At 32.0% G+C, this 23,388-nt stretch overlaps 1 pseudogene across 1 annotated transcript in view; it reads left to right on the top strand.

Annotated features, from left to right (window-relative positions):
* The first annotated feature begins 3,170 nt into the window (after positions 1-3,170).
* The window catches only part of LOC144374244 (endothelin-converting enzyme 1-like), a 94,581-nt pseudogene continuing 74,363 nt past the window's right edge, over positions 3,171-23,388 (top strand). Inside the window, exon 1 of the transcript XR_013433692.1 lies at positions 3,171-3,466. The product of XR_013433692.1 is annotated as an endothelin-converting enzyme 1-like (transcript). The remainder of the gene's footprint in view (positions 3,467-23,388) is intronic.

The raw sequence follows: 23,388 nt of genomic DNA, 5'->3' as shown, positions 1-23,388 counted from the left end.
GCATGTGAGATTGTGTGTTTTGTAATTAGTTCTACCAATAAACTTGGTAAAACTAATTAGAAAACTTGTTAGAATTTGTGTATCAGAGTTTCTCAACTTGGATAGACACTATTGACATTTGGGGCTGGATTATTCTTTTTTGTGGAGCATTTCTCCATCATAGGCTCTACCCACTGAATTGACAGTGGAAAGTCTCCTGTACCATCATTGTTCATGTCAAAGTAGTTCACAGGTGGAAGTGTAAAGATTAATGATACTTTTATACATCCGTGGTTGATATATTTACATTTTTATAAAATCAGATCTTATAATTCACAGTCATTTTATTTCTCTATTTAGTTTTTTTTTTCACTATGTTAGAGGTTTTTTTTGGGGGGGTTGTACATCTGTCATTAAATTTATTTTTGGATTTTGACCATTTAAAAGCATTCATTATTAATAGAACCTTTTTTGTCAAAAGACTTTAATTTTTAGACCAGTTTTAGGCTTATATAAAAAATAAGCAGAAAATATAGATAGTTCTCATTTATCCTCCTTCTACCTCCATTTCCTGTTTTAAGATCTGTCAATTACTGTGGTAATTGATGAAATCATATCAATATATTATAATCAGCTGAAGTCCATGGTTTACATTAGAGTTTACTCTGTGATGTAATACTCTGAGTTTTCACAAATTCATGATAATCTATATACTGTTACAGTATCATATAGGATAGTCTCACTGACCATAAAATCCCCTTTTTACAGCTCTCTTCTCATTCCCCCATCAAATTTTTAAATTTATCATGAAGTTTGATTTGTTAATATATTTTGGGGGATTTAGTATGTGTATCCTTTTTGTTTGTTCATTTGTTTATGGTACTGGGGATTGAAATCAAGGCCTCATACTTGTTTGGCAAGTACACTACCAGTGAGCTACATTCCAGGCTCTTTTTAAAAACTTTTTAAAATTCTGGATCTAGATAGGGTCTCCTGAGTTGTCCAGGCTGGCCTCAAACTTCTGATTCTTTTGCCTTGCCTTCCCAAGTACCTGAGATTGTGGTTATATACCACAAATCCAGGATATATCTATATTTTATCAATGAGATTACCTGTACTTTTCCCTTTTTATTCTTTCCATTTTTAGTATCAAGGCTTTCTTATCTTAACAAAATGAATTGTAAAAATATCATTTTTTTCTGTCTTTAGGAAGTGTATATGGGATTCAACTTATTTCTTTTCAGAATGTTTTGTAGAATTCATGGCACTTGGGCCTGAAATTTCTGTTGTTGCGAGATTTTAAACTACTGTTTTATTTTCTTTAACTGATTTGGCACCGTTCAAGTGTTTTATTTATTTGACAAGGCACATTTTTTTCTGGGAAATTCTCCACTTTACCTCTATGTTTTATGGCATTGTTTATAATATTCCCTTATATTTTAGATATATTTATAGCTCCTTATCATGTCCCCTGTTCACCTGTTTAATTTAAAATATTTCTAATTTCCAGTTACATTTTGTATTCAACTATTTAAAAGCATTTTTTAAAATTTCCAAACATAAAAGTTTTCTGGTTAACCTCTGTTGCGCATTGATTTTCCTCCTCCCTCCCTTCTTTCATCTTTCCTTCCTTTTTTTAATTTGACCCTAGAGAAAATGGTCTATGTAGTTTTTTTCTTTATGGGTATTGAATCCAGGGGCACTTTACCACTAAGCCACATCTCCTGCCCTTTTAATTTTTTTATTTTGAGCCAATTCTCACTGTGTTGCCAATGCTGTCATTAAAATTGGGGTTCTCCTGTCTTAGCCTCCCGAGTTGAGTTGCTGGAATTACAGAGTTATTTTAAGAGATATCATCAACTTTTGCAAATGTTTATGTGCCCATGAAAGCTCTGTGTATTATGCATTTTTTAAGTTGTAGGTTGTTCATTGTTAAGTTTATTACTTTTCTTTAAATATTTTTAATCCCAATTTATTGTTGACTGCTTCTGACAGGCACTGCACATGTATTAAAACTTGACATCATGATTTTAGATTTATGCATTTCTCCTTGATTATATTTGAATTTTAATGAGGCCTAATACTTTTCTTGTTTTTCTGGCCCAATCTTTTTTTTAATTGCTTTTATTTTTTAAATACATGACAGTGGAATGCATCACAATTCTTATTATACATATATACCACAATTTTTCATATCTCTGTATATAAAGTATGTTCACACCAACTCATGTCTTCATACATGTACTTTGGATAATGATGTCCATCACATTCCACCTGCCTCCTTCCATTCTGGCCCAACATTTCTGTTCTTGTTCTTTTGTTATTCATGTACCCTTCCCTTCTAGATGCTTCTTATGTACATAAAACTGAATTGTGTTCTTTAAATTCTGATTGAAAAGTCTTAACATGAGATCTATCATCTTACCAGATTTTTAAATATATAATCTAGTATTGTTAATTGTAGTGATATGTTTTATAGTAGATACATATGATAGATGTATCTGAGATCACTTCTGTCCAAAGAAAAGAATTTAGAAATTCTTTTGAGGTTCTACTAGTGACTGGCTCTATAGAACTTCTTCTGAAATTTTATTTGTTATGGTGTTTTTCTTAAAATGTACATGTGTATATATGTACACTTATAATATTGGCGGCAGTATTCAGCATATTGAGGACATTGTGCCTTGTATTGTTTACGAGAATTCAAAATAAACATTTTTTCGATTTTTCAATATTTACTTTTCCTAAACTTGAGGGTTTTCTCTTTGTTTCTACTCTTTTGACTTTCTCTATGCTGATTTCTAATTCTTGAATATAGTTCTTTGGATCGATGTGTTTCAGCAGTTCCAAAATGTCTTGATTATTTTCAATTTAAATATACCTTTTCACATTTTAAGTTCTCCTCAGGAATTTTGTTTAAACTTTGCATGTAATCTTCTATGTACCTTTGCATATTTTCAAATTTCTGTGCTACTTTCTTAATATCCATACCCTGCATCCTCCAGTTTACTTATTTTCTTTTCACCTTTGCCAATCTCTTAAGCTTTCTTATTACAATTGATATATTGTCTGTTTCTATAAATTATAGCTGTTTGGTTCCTTGGAATTCCATGGAAATTCTCTTTGCAGATATTCAATTTTTTTAATTAAAGAGGAGATATTTCCTTGTCCTTTCTTTTTTTTTTTAAGAGAGAGAGAGAGAGAAAGGGAGAGAATTTTTAATATTTAGTTTTTAGTTTTTGGCGGACACAACATTTTTGTTTGTATGTGGTGCTTAGGATTGAACCCGGGCCGCATGCATGCCAGGCTAGTGTGCTACCGCTTGAGTCACATCCCCAGCCCATCCTTGTCCTTTCTTTTTTAAAAAATATGTATTTAATTGTTGATGGACCTTTTTCTTAATTCATTTATTTACATGTGGTGCTAAGAATTGAACCCAGTGCCTCACACATGCTAGGCAAGTGCTCTACACAGTCTCAGCCCCCAGGTACTCAATCTTGTATTTTCCTTTTAAACATTCTTTTACAGTTTGTATCTGATAGTTATAATATTTTAAGCCTTCGAGAGCCTGTTCCTACAATCTTGCTTTTGCCTGTTGTTTTGTGTGTTAACAGTTTATTTTCTTGGTATATTTTCATTACTTTTTATTTCAACATTTGTTTTGTTTTGTTTTTCCCTCTCATTTATTTGAAACCTAAGATGTAGGTTTATTTCCATAAGAAGGGTATTGCTCCACAATACTACCAACTAGGGGCATTTGCAGTTAAATGGAGTTTGGGGTTTTCTGAATCATAATATATGAATTTAGGATATTTGTTGAACCATCAGTTTTTTACTGTAAATTCTCAGATAAAATGTTTTTCTCCTTTTATGTGTTATCAAAAAACACTGTTCTCCAAAATGAGATGTTACATTTACTAGTTATTTAGCCTGTACCTGAGAACATAATCCTTTAATGTCTCACTGTATGAGTTATTTCACTTTGATTCTTTCCATCAGAACTCCTATCAAGAATGCAGACAGAACAAGAGTCATCAGAGAAAAAGTGATTTTCATATTTTTTTCATATTTTGAATTTGTGCTGTAATTATTTTTAACCTAATAGTTTCCTAATGCTTCATAAATTTCCACGTGCCTTTCAAAATGTGTCTTTTTGGGGGGAGCGTATATGTCTTTCTCTTAGCTTTTTTGGCATAAGATTTATATGAATAATATTGTTATCATAATCAGAACTTATATTTATCCATTTAAAGTAGTTTCTTCCTTTGGGTGATTGGGAGAGTATGTAAACAGTAAGTCATAGCATTGAACTTTTTAAAATTTTTTGGTTTTTAGGGAAATGAATGATTTTGAAACTTCCGCAGTTTGTGGCGTCATTTGCATGTTTATCTTTTTTGTAATTCCATTCATGGATTTAGATTTTCTTGGGACTACTTGAAAGCATCAGTTGCAATTAATGTAGATATCTATATAAACTTTGAGGAAATGCAACATAACTCCCCACCCCTTAAGTATGGCTGTCCATAGTATCTTTTTAAGGAACACAATAAGGAAGAAAGGGAGAAGCGTCACTATATAGTAAAGAAAATTGACAAACATCACCTCACCTGCATGATTAAGATTAATTAAAATTAATAATCAGAACTGTTTAGTTATGGTGATCTTTGATTTGATATGATAAACACCACAATTTTTCCTTTTGGTCATCCACTCTACCAAACTGCAACAGCAACAAAACAAATAGAACATAAACCCTATCTAACAATGAGTAAAACATCAAAGAAAACAAGTTAGAGGATATTGAATAAAATGCATAACCTCTTATTTTTAAAACTTTTGTATCATCAAAAAACAAGTCTGAAGTAAAATCATAAATGAAAGAAGAGACATTAAAATGGATACCTCAGAAACAGAAACAATCATAAGAGACTACTATAAATAATCATACACCCAATTCTCCAAAGAATTGGATATCGTAGAATAATGAATAAATTTCTCAAACTGTGCCATCTAACAAAACTGAGTTATGAAGAAAGAAAATCTGAACAGACCTAAATTAATTCAGTAATAAAGAAAAAAAAGTCCAGCACCAAATGGCTGCACTGATGATGTCCACCAAGTATTTAAAGAATAATTAATACCAATTCTTTTTCTCAATCTCCTCCAAAGATTTGAAAAAGCTGAAACACTTCCAAACTGATTTTTATGAGGGCAATATTAACCTGATATCAAAGCCAGACAAAGATATCAGGGGGAAAAAAAACCTACAGGCCAGTATCTCTGATCACTGTGCAAAGTAATTCTCAACAAAAGACTAACAGACCAACTTTAGCAGCATATTAATGCAGTCATACCATCACAGTCATGTAGAATTTATCCATGAGATACAAAGATGATTTAGCGTATAAAAATTATGTGGCACACACTCCAGTAATCGAAAAAAAGATTGAAATTACATCATCTCAGTATTTGAAGGGAAAATGAAAAAATTCAACAGCAGTCACATTAAAGAAAACAAAATAAACCAGGAATAGAAATAAATTACTTCAAAGTAATTAGCCATATAGAAAAAGCTCACAGCTCACATTATACTCAATAATGAGAAACTAAGTGTGTGTTCTTTAAAATCAAGAATAAGTTGGGAATGCTCACCATTCCATACTTCTACATAGTACTGGAAAACCTTTCCAGAGCAGTTAGGCAAGAAAAAAGAAATAAAAGGCATCTATGTCAGAAAAGAGGAAGTAAAATTGTTCCTGATTGAAAATGACATGAGTTTATGTATAGAAAACTATAATGGGGTGGGAATATAGCTCAGCCTTGGTTCAATCCCCAGCACCACCAAAAAATATCATAAATATATAAAAAAATTAAAATGACTGTGCAGAAAACTGTTAGAGAGTTGATAAATTAGATTGCCAAAGTAGCCAGATACAAAATCAACATGTAGGAATTAGTTGTCTTTCTATATGCTAACAGGAAGTTAGGAAAGCAGTTCCATTTGCAGTAGCATGAAAAAGAATAAAGTATATAGCAGTAAACCCAGAAAGTAAAAGACTTATTCACTGAAATTGTAAAACATTGATGAGAGAAATTCAAGACAACACAAACAAAATGTAAAGGTATCCTGTATTTATGTATTGGAGAAAACATAAATATATTCTATATTTATGGATTAGAAGACTTAATATTGTTGAAATCTCTATGGTTCCCAAAGTGATCTACAGATTTGATGCAAATCCTATCAAAATCCCAATGTAATTTTTTTTTATTTTACAGAAATGGAAAAAACAAGTAATGGAATCATAAAAGATGTTGATTATTCAAATTAATCTTGAGAAAGAAGAACAAATCTGTAGGCACCACCCTTCCCAATTTCGTAATATTATTACAAGAGCTAAAGGTTTAACTTAATTGTAGAGTACATCCTGCCATGAAACTTTGGATTCAGTTTTCACACCTCCTATCCAAACAACAATAAAATACAAAATCACACTAAGTAAGTCAGAATAGCATTGGCATAAAGGACAGAATAGCTCAGAAATAAATCCACCCATAGGTGGTGATGTAATCTTCAACAAGTGTCAAGGATGCACAGTGGGGAAACGACATGGTGTTGCGAAAATTATCTATAAGCAAACAAATGAAATTGGAACCTTAATCTTACATCATATATAAAAATTCACTAAAAAAAATTAAATGCTTACATATAGGACACAAGACTAAAACTATAGGAAAACAGGGAAATCTTCATGACATCATTCTTAGCAGTGAAATATAAACTCAAAAGCTTATATAGAAAAGGCAACAATCAACAGAGTGAAAAGGGAGCCTATCCGATGGAAGCTAATATTTGGAAACCATATATCATTCTGGGCTGATATTCCAAAGTATGTAAGGGACTCCTTTATCATAATAACAGAAAAACCAATAACCTAATTACAAAATGGGTAATGGACTCAAATAATAATTTCTTTAAAGACCACACAAATGCTTTTCATAGAAATATGAAAAGATGCTTTTCATCACTAGTGATTAGGGAATGTAAATCAAAACCACAATAAAATATCATCCTCACATCTGTTGCTGAATCTTACTAGTAAACAAATAAAACTAAAGACAGCCAACCACACACTTGTGATCCCAGCTACTTGGAAAACTGAGACTGGAATATTGCAAACTTGAGATCAGTTTTGGCAACTTAGTGAGATCCTGTCTCAAAAAATAAAATAATCTGGGGTGTAATTTAGTGATAGCGGGCTTCTGGGTTCCATCCCCAGTTCCACAAAAAATTTAAAAAAAAAATGAAAGACATGTATTGGCAAGGATATGGAGATATTAGAACTCTACATATCGATGGGAGTAAAAATGGAAAATAGAATAGAAATTACTTTAAAAGTTAAAAATGAAATCAATACCTTGATATCTATATCCCCAGGTTCATTGCAATATTATTCACTATAACTAGGGTATATATAGTAGCAAGTGTCCGTTCAAGGATGAATGGGTAAATGTAAACCATGGAATAATACTAAGCCTTAAAAAAGAAGGAAATTCTGCAATATGTAACAGCATGAATGGCAGTGGATGACATTATGCCAAGTGAAATAATATAGAAGGACAAATATTGCACAATTCCAGTTATATGAGTTATGTATCTCATAGAAGCAGAGAGCAGAATGATGTTTATCAAGGACAGAGATAAAGAGAAAATGGGTAGTTGGTTGCTTAACAATGCATATAAACGTTCAAGAATACAAAATGAGTAAATTTTAAGGATCTGGTGTACAACTTTATGCCTATGGTTAACCCTATTGTTTTGCACACTTAAAATTTTGTTTGATTTTTCAATAAAAATAAATGTTTTCAAGTCTGAGAAAATATCACAATGTATAGGAGCTTATACAGTATAGGTAGACTTCAAAAGTATCACCTTTTGTGATATTTTGGATGGGATCCTAGAACAGAAAAATTGAAATTAGGTAAAAACCAAGGAAATACAAATAAAGTATAAATTTTAGTTGTTATTAGCTTTATCAATATTGGCTCATTATTTGTGACAAATATACCATAATGATGTTAGATAATAGCAGAAAGGGCACCTGGATGTGATTGATGTATATGAGAACTCTGTACTCTGTCACTTTTCTTTCAACTTAAAACTATTATAAAATAGGAAGTATATTTTTTAAAAAAATATATTATGAAAATTTGGTGGTTGAAAGAAAATTCCCTGAGACTAAAATATTAACAAATGCATCCAGTTAATGTTTTTCTCATTAATCACATACATAAATGTTGGACAAAGTACAATAAGGTATTCTAGGTAAAAGATGAGTTAAGAAAATTTTAGCGCCACATGAAAAAAATTGTGTGAGAAGCTTCTAAGAAGTATACTTGATGTAATTTGGGACCTCTGTTCATAGAACTTTTTAATTTTTTTTAATATATAGATGAACACAATACATTTATGTATATATGTATGTATGTTTGTTTGTTTATTTGTTTATGTGTTGCTGAGGTTCGAACCCAGTGCCTCACTTCTGCTAGGCAAGCACTCTCCCACTGAGCTACAACTTCAGCCCTGTTGACAAGAGCTTTGAAGCACAGGTTGAAGGAATAGTACTCGGTTATCTGTTTGCAATTGGGGATGAGGGGGGCACTATCAAAATATCTTAATCTCAAATATTTACATCTTAAATTGTGTAACAAGTCAAATATACAGTATTATTTAATAAACAGGATACTTCATAAATAGACATTTGTTTTTTTTAATTAATTTATTCTCTGTAGCATTATAGGCAAGTTTTTGTCTGTGTCTTTTTTATTCCAGCTTAGAAATGAAACTTGGCTCTCAATTTATCTCATATCATTTTACTCATGATTTCATTTATTAGAAGGAAAAGTTCAGCCTTTTCTTTGTTTTCCTGACTTTATGTTTCCATACCATGTTATGAATGATATTAGCCTTCTCTACAAGCTGTGGCCATTTTATTTCTGCTGTCAGTTTTGTACAACTAAAATTCTTGAGTTAATACTTTCCTTTTATGCCTATTTATTATCTTTCTGAATTGTCAAATTCTTTTAAGAATTTTAAGAAAGGTCCCCAAATTTGGAGCTTTCTCTAAAATAGGTACTTAGGAATCAATGTGCCCTGCTGTCTTTAATCAGAATAGTATTAGTAATAGAGCTGAGATAGCAGACATTTTAAAAATATTTTCTTTTCCTCACTATCATTTCTTCTGATTCTTGTCCTATATGAATAGCATTAGTTTTGAAGATGAGGATATTTAATAATGCAGGTTGAAGGTTTGGTGAATCTTCGAGTATCTTTGAAAGGAATAGATCTAGGACAATGTTCTGTTTTGGCCATGAACTATGTTAGTGTGGGTAAACCACATTCCAAAATTTGATATCCTTATATTTACTAAAGTTATCTGTTCTTGGTGTGGACGGAATGACCCTATCAGTCTTGAAAGACTAGTAAATACATACTATGTGCTAATATGTGATTTATCTTTTTTGAGTGTTTAGTTTTATGTTTTGCTTATCTTTTACAAAGGGAGAATATATTTGTTTGTTTTCCAGGGATTGATACAAAGTGCAGGCTGCCATCTAGAGACAGGCTTATCACTGTAGATATAATCACAACGCTCTCTGTTTTTAAGGCATTCTAATGAATTTGCAAGTTTTCAAAAATATTCTTTGTATAATAATTTGTGAGATAATCCCCCAATTTTTTCATGTACTACCCAGACAGATTACATGTATCTCAAGATATTTATAATTGAAATGCTCATTGGAAGGTAGTCAAAGTGTATTCCTTTTCTCTAACATTCCCCCAGCTCATTCTCAGATCTTAAGAAAGATTTATATAGACACTGAATTACTAGATCACTAAAGTCCTGCATTTTTTGTAAGCATTTGTTTCTTTTAGTGAATCCTAAATTTTAGTAGTCTTGGCCCTTATCATTTCCTAACCAAGATTTACTCTGGCAATTCATCCATATTTATTTACAATATTTCTGCATCTTATTTTAAATTATAATCTGTTTTTTTACAAGATGAAGTAAAGTAAAAATGAAACAAAAAAGGAGGCTGAAAAAAGAGGAGATGTCTTCTCATATTCTTAGGTTATCTTTGGTAACATACTACATTAGATTTCACTTATGAAAATTCTGTATTTAAAGCTTTAAAATAAAAAGTTGATTCATACATGGAATGGTTATTTGAAATGTATCTACTATTCACAAGACTTTTTGTGCTAGGCAGTGTTAGCATATTTCAACCATACCCAGGTTTTGGTAAATTTGTTATATCATAAAAGCCATAAACCTAAGAGGTTGTTATATTTTGATATTTTGAACAAGTAGTTTTGCTGCTGAGTTATGTTCTGCAGCTTCTACTTCTACCTGTACCTATTTTTACTTCAGACTAACATTGCAAAATAGGGGAAAGGGAGAATAAAATTGAGTAAGGAGGATAGGGTAAGACAGTTTTCTGCACCATGTAGTTCATTTTTGTTGGGACATGGGGGTGCATTTTGCTGGTTCCTTCTTGGCTTGAAAATTACTTCTTCATTAACTTAACTTATCCCTGTGATAGATAATAAGTGTTTGGACAAGGGTAGTTATTGTTGGACCTGGTCTCTATTCTGGAAGCTATAGGTCTGGATGGTAGAAAAACTGTTGGAAATAACTTTGCCTGTTTCAGGATTTATAAATAAATAAGTATGAAGAAATAGGAAAATAGAGAAAGAACTAGGTCTCATTCTCCAAACAGTATTAACCTGGGAAAGTTCATATATAGAAATTTGGCTTCTAGTAGAGCTCTAGTTAGAAACTAGAGCTTTTAGCTTGATTCCATAATTGACAGAATAATTTATCAAAAAATAAATAGCCTCTTGTTTCTGGACCTTTTGGCTAAGATCAAAGGTAAAAATGAGTGACCAAAGGAGGGGAACCTAATACTAACTGAAAACCTTATGTGCTGTAGGCATAATGTAAGATACTTTATATTTATTATCTCATTTAATTGTCTTATTCTTGTTTCTTTAACAAATATTTTTTTTAATTCCTCCTGTATGTTAAGTACTATTCTAGGCATTAGGAATTACAGTAGCACCTCTGCTGTGCAGTGGTACCATCACCACTTAAAATGTCAAGTTGAGGATGTAACTTAGTGGTAGATTGCCAGCCTTTCATTCAAGAGGCCCTGGGATGGATCCCCCACCACCAGCACCACACACTGAACACATGACTGAGTGCAGAGATTCTTGTTTAGAATAAATAGCAAGAAATTTAAAATGAAATAAAAATAAAGATTAGAAATTTGTAAATTCTGGAGATCAATAAACTTTTCCATTGTAATATGTCTTAGTAACTGGTGGAAGAAAGAATTAAACCCTACTTTGAGTCATTCCAAAGATTCTAAACCACTCTTGAGGATTCTGCTCTATGTTGTGTTTACTATACCCATAATTGCAGTCTCTTTTAATTGTCCATAATCGATAATTATGCAAGCCAATGTTTTCCAGCCCTATTTTCATATTGCTTTCAATTTTATCTTTTGTGTCCTGTGATACCATGTAAGTAAACGCACAATTCTGCATTTCTGGCAAACTTGTTTTAAACATTCTTACCCCTGCCCACTAATGAGGGCATGTTGATAGTGACTACAAAAATGCCCCATATGCAAGGTTTTTGTTTTTCCCCTTTGAAAGTGGGGATTGAATCCAAGGATGCTTTGTCACTAAGCAATATCCCTAGCCTTTTGATTTTTTGAGACAAGATCTCTCTCAGTTGCTTAGGTGCTCACTAAGTTGCTGAGACTGACTTCAAATTTCAAATTTTTGATCCTCCTGCTTCAGCCTTCTGAGCTGGCGTTATAGGTATGCACCACTGCACCTAGCACCCTTAATCAAGGTTTAAGAACTGTCTGATAGTCAGATTTGTTTTTAACATTTCTTTGAAATGGCTTTATGCATTAATTTGTTTGAGTAATATGTTCGCATAGTTCATTTTTTTTAAATGCAAAGGATATGCAGTGGGATGTTGTCCTTCATCCCTGAGCCTCAACTACACTTTGTTGTTTCCAGCAACCAGTTTTGGCAGATACTTGTGTATCTTTCAGAAAATTTTTAATGGTGCACAGACATGTATCAATATCACTCCTTTAATGTGTGTGACTTGTATCCTACAGATCTTTCTAGAATAGTCAAACTTGATTGTATTTTGACAGCTCCTTGGATTCCATTGCGTTTCACAGTCAATAAAGAATAGTGGTTAGTTATAGCTAGTCTGTCTGCACAGAGACAACAGATGAGCTACTGACAAATAACTCTTGCAAGTTACTAAACTTTTACATGCCTGAGTTTTATGATCTGTAAAACTGGAAAAATAATAGCAATTCTTCATAGGATTGTTGTAAAGGTTAAATGTGTTAAGATGAAGTGCTTCTTAGGAGTGAGTAAGCCCCAAGTTGCTGCTACCACCACCATCGTTATTTTTTCTATTACTACTTCTTTTATTTAATTTGATATTTATGGACATTTGAGTTTTTTATTCTTTTTTTTCTATTACAAATAATACTCAAGGAATAACCTTTTACATTCTTTATTTTGCACATTTATGGATGCTTTGCCATAAATATAATCTCAGGATCAAAGAGTATGTAAATTTTGAAATTTTGATAGACATTTCTAAAATTGCATACCACAGAGGTTTTACCAAGTTATGCTTTTTACACAGCAGTTTAACAAAATTTAAATTCTTAAGTATTTGATAGTATCTTTCTATTATTACTTCTAATTCTGGGATTATTTGTTAGAAATGGCAATTTCACAATTCTCTATCTTATTGGAAATATTATCTTGTCAAGACTGCCTGTTCAAACAGCCTTTTTTGTTTTTATGTAAATTATGTATGTTGGTAATTTATTTTTTCAGCATTCTCATAGATAGCTTGTTAGTGTTTAAGAGAATGGAAGATGATGCTCTTTCCCACTCCTTATTTTCAAATATTTATTTCTGTGAATGTATATAATTTCACATCTTTGTCTTTATCCATAATCTTATGATAAACTTCTATTAGAAAATGTGTACCTTTGAGGCCAAAAATGTTTAGTCAAGTGAGATTAGCTCTTTGAGTACTAGTCCTGAATCACAGCACTTGTTTTTTTTTTTTTTGAACCTTCTCAAAGAGAGCTTAATATTAAGAGAGAAGAGTAAAAGATGATAGCTGTTTTTCAAATAACTGAAGGAATGAAAAGATTAGTAAGTGGTGGTCTCTGCCATACATTTCTTTTACAGATGTTCACAGAATACAGTGGAAGAGTATGATGCTATAAAAATCAATATAATGAACAAATGCTTTAAATAGAAAAGAGTACTACTATGAAAGCAGGACTATTTGGTATATCAACTAAGAGATGACTGGCATTAGCAAACAGTTTTAGTAGAGTCACAGGATCCAGCTGGAAAAGAATGAATAGTTTGAAAGTAAGTAAATAGACTTATTTTTGGAATAGTCATTGTAGCAGCACAAGGATTTTCCTCTTAAACAAAAAATTCAGTATTCAGTTTTTGTTTCTTTTCAAAGTTATGTTTTTATTTTATGAGTCATCAATCACCTTCAAAGGTGTTAAGCTTGAGGTTGTCTTTTCATAGTGCTTTCAGTACTAGTTAGCATTTTGTTCCTTCTTGTTTTATTACACAAATTAATGGAGGAAGATAGTCCTCCCTTTATGAACAGATATAACTAGTTTATTCAAAATATAGTTAAAACTATATGTGATGACTGCCATAGTAGTCATGAAAATAAGAGTTAAGCATTATTTACAATTGAATTATCTTAACAGTGACATTTATAGTTATTACTGAAATCATAAAATTAGCACTGTCCTTTTTCTTAGAATTAAAAAAAAACAGTTTACCAAGACATTAAAATTTACACATTTTAAGTGTGTAGATTAATGACTTTGGGCATTAATTTCTTTTTATTGCTTAGTAGTAGTACCCCATAACTTAATTCTTCTATTGGATCTCTATACATATATTTTCTGTGATGGAAGAGACTTAATTTGTATAAATTTGCAATGCCTTTTCATTTACAAGTCTTTTCTTTTCATCAGTGTGTTTGCATTTCTGAATACTAAATTCCTAGGAGTATAATTCCTGAGCCATTCATGAAAATATCCTTGCTATTATGGTGTTACTATAACCCCTTACCTTTTAGTATTTAAAAGAAAATTTATAATTCTTTAAAATATGGATTTCTCTGGAAATTAATATTGAAACTTCTGAGAAGTCTCTAATAGTTGTTCTGTTTAACAGACAACCACAGTACTTTTTAAATAGCATTAATGAGCCAGATGTGGTGGCACACACATGTAATCCCAAGGACTCAAGAGGCTGGGGCAAAAGGATTGATTGGTGAGACTCTGTGTCAAAATTGAAAATAAAAAGGGGTGGGGATGTAACTCATTGACAAAGTACCCTGGTTATTCCTCAGTACCAAAAAAATTAAAGTAAAATAAAATGTGGAATAATTTAAAACATAAAACTAATCCTTTATTATCTCTGTTTCTGTGATTCCAGAATTTGTGAGCAGCTTAGGTAGGGGGAATCTGCCCTACCATTTCTCTTAAAAAGTTGTAGGCCAGGGCTGCTGTTACTTAATTCTTGTCTAGTATAGGAGGACACTCTACACTTATTTACATGTCATTTGCCTCTGCATACTGCCCTGAGTATATTTATATTGTGACTTCCCCAAGAACTGTAAAAAAACAAAAGGAGTGATACCAGGCTACTTCTATGATCTGGTTTCCAAGTTACACACAGTCACTGCCTCCTTATTCTATTTGTTAGATAAGGTTTACTAAATTCAGCCCATTGTTAATAGGAGTGCATTAGGCCCTGAATAACAAAAGTTGGGGTTTATTGGCTAGGAAATCATCTTGGAGGTTGACTACCAAAGGTATTAAATTTAAAATGGTCAGAATGTTTAAAATATATTAATGTGTATTTGAATAATTCTGAAAGGTAAAAACTCTTGAGAAAATGATATATTTTTATATAGGTTTTGGGACTCTGAAGTGAATTAGTGCCTTGTTTTTCAAAGTCCAGGGAGAAATGAATGGAAAAACAACAAAATGTTCACTATGTATCTCTTTGGGGACTGGGGTACTAAAGAATGAACCTGGAAACACTTTTCCACTAAGCAACATTCCCAACCCTTTCATTTTCTATTTTGAGGCGTCTGGCTAATTTACTGTGGCTGGCCTCAAATTGAGATCTTCTTGCCTCAACCTCTGAGTTTCTTGGATTTTAGGCATGTGCCACTATACTGTATCTTAATAAAAATTAGCAGCAAATACATTTTATAAACTGTGGTTTTTTTCATTTCTAGGGGTACACTACATAAACCGTGCACCTAAATTATACTCAATCTCAGGATAAAAATCTACTGACATTATTACATGTATTTTTAGATTAATGCAGAAATACTAATTAATTGTTATACTGAATTAAAGAATTCCATTTGTTTTTCCGATTTAGACTGGCTATAGAATAAGATTTCTGCTTACTCACAAAAGTGACTGATGAAAACTTTTTGCACTATTTTTGAAAGCAGTCATGGAAAGGCAAATTCAAATAGTTGAAAACTAAAAAGAGTTCATTAGTTTGGGTTCAAGATCCTTCAACTTCATTTCCATATGGTTCCAGATTGTTTTTGCCATGACTTTGATTCTAAAAATTTTTGTAAGATATTTTTGAAGTTACTTACTTTATGTATTCTTTTTTTGAAAAATAATAATGTATATTAATTGTGCCAATTAATGGGTTTCAATATGACATTTTCATACATGTGTATATCATGCTTAAATCATATCATCCACCAGCCCTACTACCTTGTCTTGCTCTCCTGTTTCTTTCCCTCCTCCTTGTCTCATTCTCCTTCTCTATAGCTCCTTTCTACTTCAGGGTCTACTTTCTAAAAAATTAGTTTTCTCATATAAAAGAGTACTTGTACTTTTATTTGGGTCTGCCTTATTTTGCTTAAGATGATTGTTCTCCACTTTCATACATTTTCCTGCAAATAATATCATTTCATTCTTTTTTGACTGAATGAATCTCCATTGTGTATATAGACCATATTTTAAAAAAAATCATTCATCTGTTGATTAGCACCTAGGCTGACTCAACATCTTGGCTATTATGAATATTGCCACAATAACCATGGGTATATATGCTATCATCTGTAGGCTGATTTTATTTTCTTCAGGTATGTACAAAGGAGTATTATAGCTGGATCATATTCTAATTCTACTTTTCATTTTTTGAGGAATATCAGTACTGTTTTCCATAATGACTGTACATACATGCCTACCAACAGTGTCTAAGGATTCTCTTTACATTCTCACCAACATTTGTTACTTTATTTATCATGTCCATTCTGACCCAAGGACTGGGAGATTGGGGAGATGTAATTGCAGTGCAGTTTTATCTTATATTTGCTTGTTGACTAACAGTACTGAGCATTTTTTCATATATTTACTGTTCACTTGTATTTGGCAAGTGTCTATAGATCACTTATGGTTTATTGATTAGATTACTTTTGTTAATTTATTTTTGGATTCTTTATTCTGAATACTAATCATCTGTTAGATGAGTAACTGTCAAAGATTTTCTCCCATTGTATGGTTGTCTTTTTACTCTGTTGATTGTTTTCCTTCCTCTCGCAGGAGCTTTTTAATTTGATGCGATTCCACTTGTCAATTCTTGCTTTTATTTCCCAAACTATTGGAGGTCATTTCCTGGGCCAGTATCATAAAAGTGTTTCCCCCTTTAAACTTCCATGTTTTACATTAAAAGTTTTGATCCATTTTGACTTGATTTTGGTGCTAGTCATTTGTTTGTTGACAATTTATATTTCTTATTTTGAGAAGTGTCTGTTCAGTTCTCTTGCCCATTTATTGATTTGGGTTATTTGTGGTTTTGGTGCTAAAAGTTTGTTACTGGGAGAGATGAGTATCCAATTTTAGTCTTCTGCATGTAGATACCCAGTTTTCCAGACACCATTAATTGAAGATGCTTTTTCTACCCCTCCAACATGTGTTTTGGCACTATGTCAAGAATTAGATGGATGGAGAGGTGTGGGTTTATTTCCAGGTCCTTTATTTTGTTCCACTTGTTTATAGCAGTTGTTTTATTTTTTTAATCCTCAGGGAGAGTATAATCTTTTTAAATTTTTTTTTTACTTTGTTCTAATTAGTTGTACATGATAGTAGAATGGATTTTAACACATTGTACACAAATGGAGCACAATGTCTCCTTCCTCTGGCTGTACGTGGTGCAGAGTTACGCTGGTAATGTACTAATACACGTTTGTAGGTTAATCTAGTTCCACCATCCTTCATCTCCACAACCCCTCCTCCAACTCCCTTCTACACAATCTGAAGTTTCTTCATACTTCCCCACACACTCCCCCTTATATTGATCAGCATCTACTTATCAGAGAAAACATTTAACCTTTGGTTTTTTGGGTTTGTATGCCATTTTTTTTTCCTCCAAGATTACACTGTTTTTGTTACTGTGGCTATATAGTATATTTTGAAATCTAATATTATGATGCATCCAGCATTGCTCACTTTGCTATGTATTGCTTTGGCTATTCAGCATTTTTTGTATTTCCAAATGAAGTTTAGGCTTGCTTTTTTCTAGTTCTGTGAAGAATGTTGTTGACATTTTGGTGAAAATTGCACTGAATCTTTAGATTGCATTTAGTAATGACTATTTTAACAGTATTTAATTCTCCCAGTCCCTATGCACAGGTATTTTCATCATCTAGGGTTAGCCTCATTTTTTTTTCCTTTGTGAGGGTATTGTAAATGGGATTGTTTTCCTGATTTTTTTCCTCAGTGAGTTCATTATTGTTTATAGAACAGGTACTGACTTTTGTAAGTTGATTTCCTTTTTAAAAAAAATTTTTTTTAGTTGTTGATGGACCTTTATTTTATTCATTTACTTATATATGGTGCTGAGAATAGAACCCAGTACCTCACACATGTGAGGCAAGCACTCTACCATTGAGCCATGATCCCAGCCCCAAGTTGATTTTCTATCTTAATACTTTGCTGAATATTTTTATAAATTGAAAGTCTTTGGGTTTAGTTTTTGGGATATTCTTAGAATTATATTATGCAAACATAATTTGGCTTCCTCTTTTTCCTATTTGTATTTCTTTTATTTTTGTCTTTTATTTGATTTATTTTACTAAAATCTTAATTACTATATTGAATTAAAGTATGAGAGTGAACACCCTTTATTTTTTTGGTCCTGATTTTATAGGAAATGCTTTCAGTTTTTCCCCATTTCATATGATGTCAGTTATGGGTTTGTCAATATAGCCTTTTATGTTAAAGTATGATCTTTCTGTACCTAATTTTTTCAGGGCCTTTTGTCATGAAGGGATGTTGAATTTTATCAGCGGTTTTTGTTGCATCCATTGAGACAATTATGCAGATTTTATCCTTGATTCTGTTTGTTTATTTTATTCTCTTTATGTTCTGTATTATGTTTATTGATTTATATATGTTGTATATATATGTGTTATATATACATGTATATATAATATATATGTTATATATTAAATACTTGAATTCCTGAAATAAAGCCAAATTGATCATGGTGTATGACCTTTTTAATGTGTTACTGAATTCTATTTGCAAGTGATTTTAGCTAGCATATTTTCATCTGTGTTTATCAAGGATGTTAGTTTATAATTTTCTTTTTTAGTTGTGTGCTTATGAGGTTTCAGTAGCAGGTTAACACTACCTTGTAGAATAAGTTTGGCATTGTGGAATGAGTTTGGAAGGGTTTCTTCCCTTTTATATGTAATATTTGAGCAGTGTTGGTATTAGTTCTTCTTTAAAAGTCTAATAAAATACAGCAGTAAATCTGTCTGGTCCTTGGCTTTTCTTTGTTGAGAGACTTCAATCTCATTGCTTGTTGCTGATCTTTTTAATTTTTAAAATATTCTCCTGGTTCAATTTTGAGTGTTATGTGTGTTTAGAAATTTGTCTTTCTAGATTTTCCAGTTTAATAACATAATTTAAATAATAATTCATAATAATCAGTATTGACTTCAGTGATGTTGTAATTTGTTTTTTTTTTTTTGAGAGAGAGAGAGAGAGAGAGAGAGAGAGAGAATTTTTTAATATTTATCTTTTAGTTTTCGGCGGACACAACATTTTTGTTTGTATGTGGTGCTGAGGATCGAACCCGGGCCGCATGCATGCCAGGCTAGCGCGCTACCACTTGAGCCACATCCGAAGCCCTGTAATTTGTTTTACAACTTCTTTGTTGTAATTTCTCCTTTTTCACTAATAATTTTATTTATTTGGGTCCTTTCTCTCTTTTCTTTCATTATTTTGCTAAGGATTTTTCAGTTTTTTTATCTTTTATAGAATCAACTCTTTTTTTATTCATTGATCTTTCGTATTGTTCTCTTGGCCTCTATTTAATTTATTTCTGCTCTGATCTTCATCACTTCTTTCCTTCTATGGATTTTGGAGTGTTTTCCCTCCCACCTTGTTTCTCTGAGACGTTGAGATGCATCATTAGGTTATTAGAGGTTTCTCTGTGCATTGTAGACTTTCCTCTATTAACTTCTTTTCCTGAATCATAGATTCTGATAACGTTGTGTTTTCATTTTCATTTTATTCTAGGAATTTAAAAATTTCCACCAGATGAGAAACTGATGCCCCTCCTATTTTCTTCTGTGACCACTCTTCATTCAAAGTTTATTCTCTTTCTGTGTGTTGTATAATTTCTATAGTTTTTCTTGCTGTGTGTTAACAATTTCATTCCATTATGATTTGATAAGGTGCAAGAAAATATTTCAATTTTTTTAAAAAGAAAATTTTCCCTCTGATCCTGAGGATCAAACCCAGGAATACTCTACCCCTTAGCTGTGTCCCCAGATCTTTTGTTGTATTTTGTTGTATTTCTTTATGTGTTGTCCAGGCAGTCCTAAAACTCCCAATCCTGCCACAGCCTCCCAAGTAGCTGGTAGTACACATCTATGCACTGCTCCCAGCTTCGAATTTGTTAAGACTTGTTCTGTAGCCTAAAATATGTTCTACTTTGGGGAAACCTTTCATCTTTTGATGAAAACAATGTGTATTCTGTTGGAATTGTGTTGATTATTTTATAGATGTTTGTAAGTTCAGTTTAACTCTGATGTTTCTTTGTTGATTTTTTTTTTGTCTTTATTGATTAGTTGTCTTTTGGTGAGAGTAGGGTGTTAAAATCACCCATCAATATTCTTGGGACTTCTATCTCCCATTATGTGCAGTAATGGCTTTTTAATGTAAAATAGGATGCTCTTATGTTCATTGCACATAGATTTGCAACCATTATATCTTCCTAATTAATGGATTATTAACTTTATTAATATGAAATGACCTTCTTTGTCTCTTTACCAAGTTTGGCTGTATTCTGTTTCATCACATATGAATATAAGTACTCCTCTTGCTTTTTTCATTCCATCTTCTTCGAACATCATTTTCCATCTTTTCACTTTCAGTGAAGTTAGTCTTTCCTAGTAAGGTTACTTTTTTTTTTTTTTACAAGCATCATATTACTGGGTCTATTTTAAAAATCAGGCATCCAGTCTGCATCTTTTCATTGGAGAGTTAAGATCATTGATATTCAAGGTTATTTTTGAAAGTTCCTGTGATTTTGTTGTTGTTCCTTGGATTACTTTGAAGATTCTACATTTATTTGTTTTTCCCTTATTCATCTTAGTCATTAATGTTGATTTTATCGTAGTTCTTATTTGCTTATCTTCTAGTGAGGTTAATTCTTCACTGTGTTCTCATGATTGCTTTTATCTTTCTTTTCTGGATTTAGGATTCCTTTAAGTATCTTCTGTAATGCTGCTGGAGTGATCATTAATTTCTTTAGTTTATACTTGGAAAGTTTTTATTTTTCCTTTGATTCTGAAGGAAAACTTTGCTGGATATAGTTGTCCAGTCTGCATTTATTTTCTTTTCAGGATTAAAATACATAATTCCATGCCCTCCTGGCCTGTAGAATTTCTGCTGTGAAATCTGTTACTCTTTTATATCTGCCATAATTTATATATGACTTAGCATTTTTCTCTTGCAGCTTTTAATACTCTTTCTTTGTTCTGTATTTTTGGCAGATTAACTATTTGTCATACAGAGGTTTTATTTTTTTCTTAAGATGTCTCTTTGGGATTCTAAATCTTCTATAGCTGGATATCTATTTCTTTCCCAATATTTAGGGAATTGTCTGCTTTTATTTTACTGAATAAGTTTTGTGTACCTTTGCATTGTAACTCATCTCCATTGTCTCTTCTGATATGTTTGATCTTTTAATGATGTCCCAAACGTCTTGTATATTTATTTTTTTTTCTTTTTATTGCTGTTGCATTGTGATACTTCATCAATCTTGTCTTCAAGCTTTGGTGATATTTTTTCCATTTGAACTAAACTGTTGGTGAGGCTATCTACTGAGATTTTTATTTGACTTACTGAGCTTTTCGTTTCCAAGATTTGTTTGGTTCTTTTTCAGAATCTCTCTCTTATTGAAGGGCTTTTTCATTTCTTGCATTGTTTTTCTTTATTCATTCAACTATTTATTTTATCATCTTTCAATTAGTTGATTCTTTTTAAAAGTTGATTCTTTGGCTTTTCATCCCCTTTTTTATCTTTGGAATCACTTTCTAGATAGTCAGGAGCTTTTAGAGGAACCATGTTTTATTGTTTTCTTATTTCTTGTATTTCTCTGTTAAAATTTTTGCATTTGTTGGGAAGCATATCTCTTCCATCATGATGTGAGGGTCTTTTAGTAAACAGACTTTTTTTTGATGATGTGCTGACGAGTATTAGTTTGTATTGGAATGTTGCACTTAGCTCCAAATGGACTTGGTGGTATAATTTCTTTGTGATTTCTCTGTGTTTAGTGGATTTTGACACAGTTGTACCTTGATAGAGACTCAGGCTTGATTTTTTTGTAGGTTTCAGGAGAGTAGGATCCGTTTAGAGTAGTTCATGCAGGTGTGATGTTGACAGTGAAGTATTAGAGATGTACACTCTGATTACTCCCCTAGTCTTATCCACAGTGTGCAGTCTAAAAGGTTCTATGAGAATGACTTAAGGGAAGCAAGATCCTTTGAAGGTCCTCTTTCTCTATACTTATCATCTAGTTCATTAGATATTCAGATTTTTAAAAATGTCTGAAGAAGTTTGAAGTTCCTATATAAGAGGTGTGGTATCCAAAAGAGTTGTTATTTATGGGTGCTGTTATTATACTGAATGTCCAGGAGAGGGACTTTAGATTCTTGTAACCCTGCCAGATTATTCTGGTTTTCTCATACATTCATTTGCCATGGTTTGAATGAGACTAAGTTTTTCCTAGAGTAGGTTGTGGTTTCTCTCAACAGGCGTGGTGGTGTAGCTTAGTGGCAAAATACCTGCCAGGTACTTGAGTTGCCAAACATGAATTCTCAGAATAACTTAGAAGAAAACAAATAACAGTAACAACAACATAAAACACAGTAAAAACCAAGTAAAAGAAACAATAGGGAAGTGTAAAAAATAATATAGAATTGATTAAAATGTTAAAAGTTGATAAAGGTAAAATTAATAAAACAATAATAGTGAAGAAGGAGAGACAGGGAGGAAAGAACAAAGAAAAATTTCAAACAAAGGAGAAAAATACATAAATCCAATTAAGGTGTAGAAGAAAACAGCTGTAAACAAAAATGAGAAATAAAATTAATAATAGAAGTTAAAATACATGGGGGAGAAGAAGCCAAAAGTTCCTTCTAGCCTGGTACTTGAGTTGAAGATTCTTTCCACGGCTTATGTGTGTCCCATCTAAAACCTGTTGTTTCCTGTCAGCTCACATTAAACAAATTGAGTGGTATTCAAGCTGTGCTTTGTGTTTCTTACCAGGCAGGGTCAGGGAATGTTGTCTGTGCCAGCATTGTATTCTCTCCACAATTTTTTTGTATGTGCAACCAGGTGTGTGGTGTATGTTGGAGCCTCCACAAACCCTTCTTGCTTTTAGCAGTTTTGTTATAGATTTATATGACAAAACATATAAATCTATGAACATGAATGATGTTATGCATAACTTATTGGCTTTTGTAACACTGTAGTCAATACAATTTATGTGTATACAAATATTAATCATTTAAAAATCTAATTTTAATTCTTTTAATTGTTTAATTTTTTGAATATCAGTTTACTTATCCAGGGTGCTATGAAACAATAACTAACAAAATAGGGGTTGGTAAAATAAATACAATAAGTGTATTACATATTTATCTGTGAGAACTATTTCAAATTGATAAGATTATTCATAACCCAAAGAAG

This window comes from Ictidomys tridecemlineatus, unplaced genomic scaffold, assembly GCF_052094955.1.
Source record: "Ictidomys tridecemlineatus isolate mIctTri1 unplaced genomic scaffold, mIctTri1.hap1 Scaffold_63, whole genome shotgun sequence".
Taxonomy (NCBI): Eukaryota; Metazoa; Chordata; class Mammalia; order Rodentia; family Sciuridae; genus Ictidomys; species Ictidomys tridecemlineatus.
This window is presented reverse-complemented; position numbering and strand designations above follow the sequence as displayed.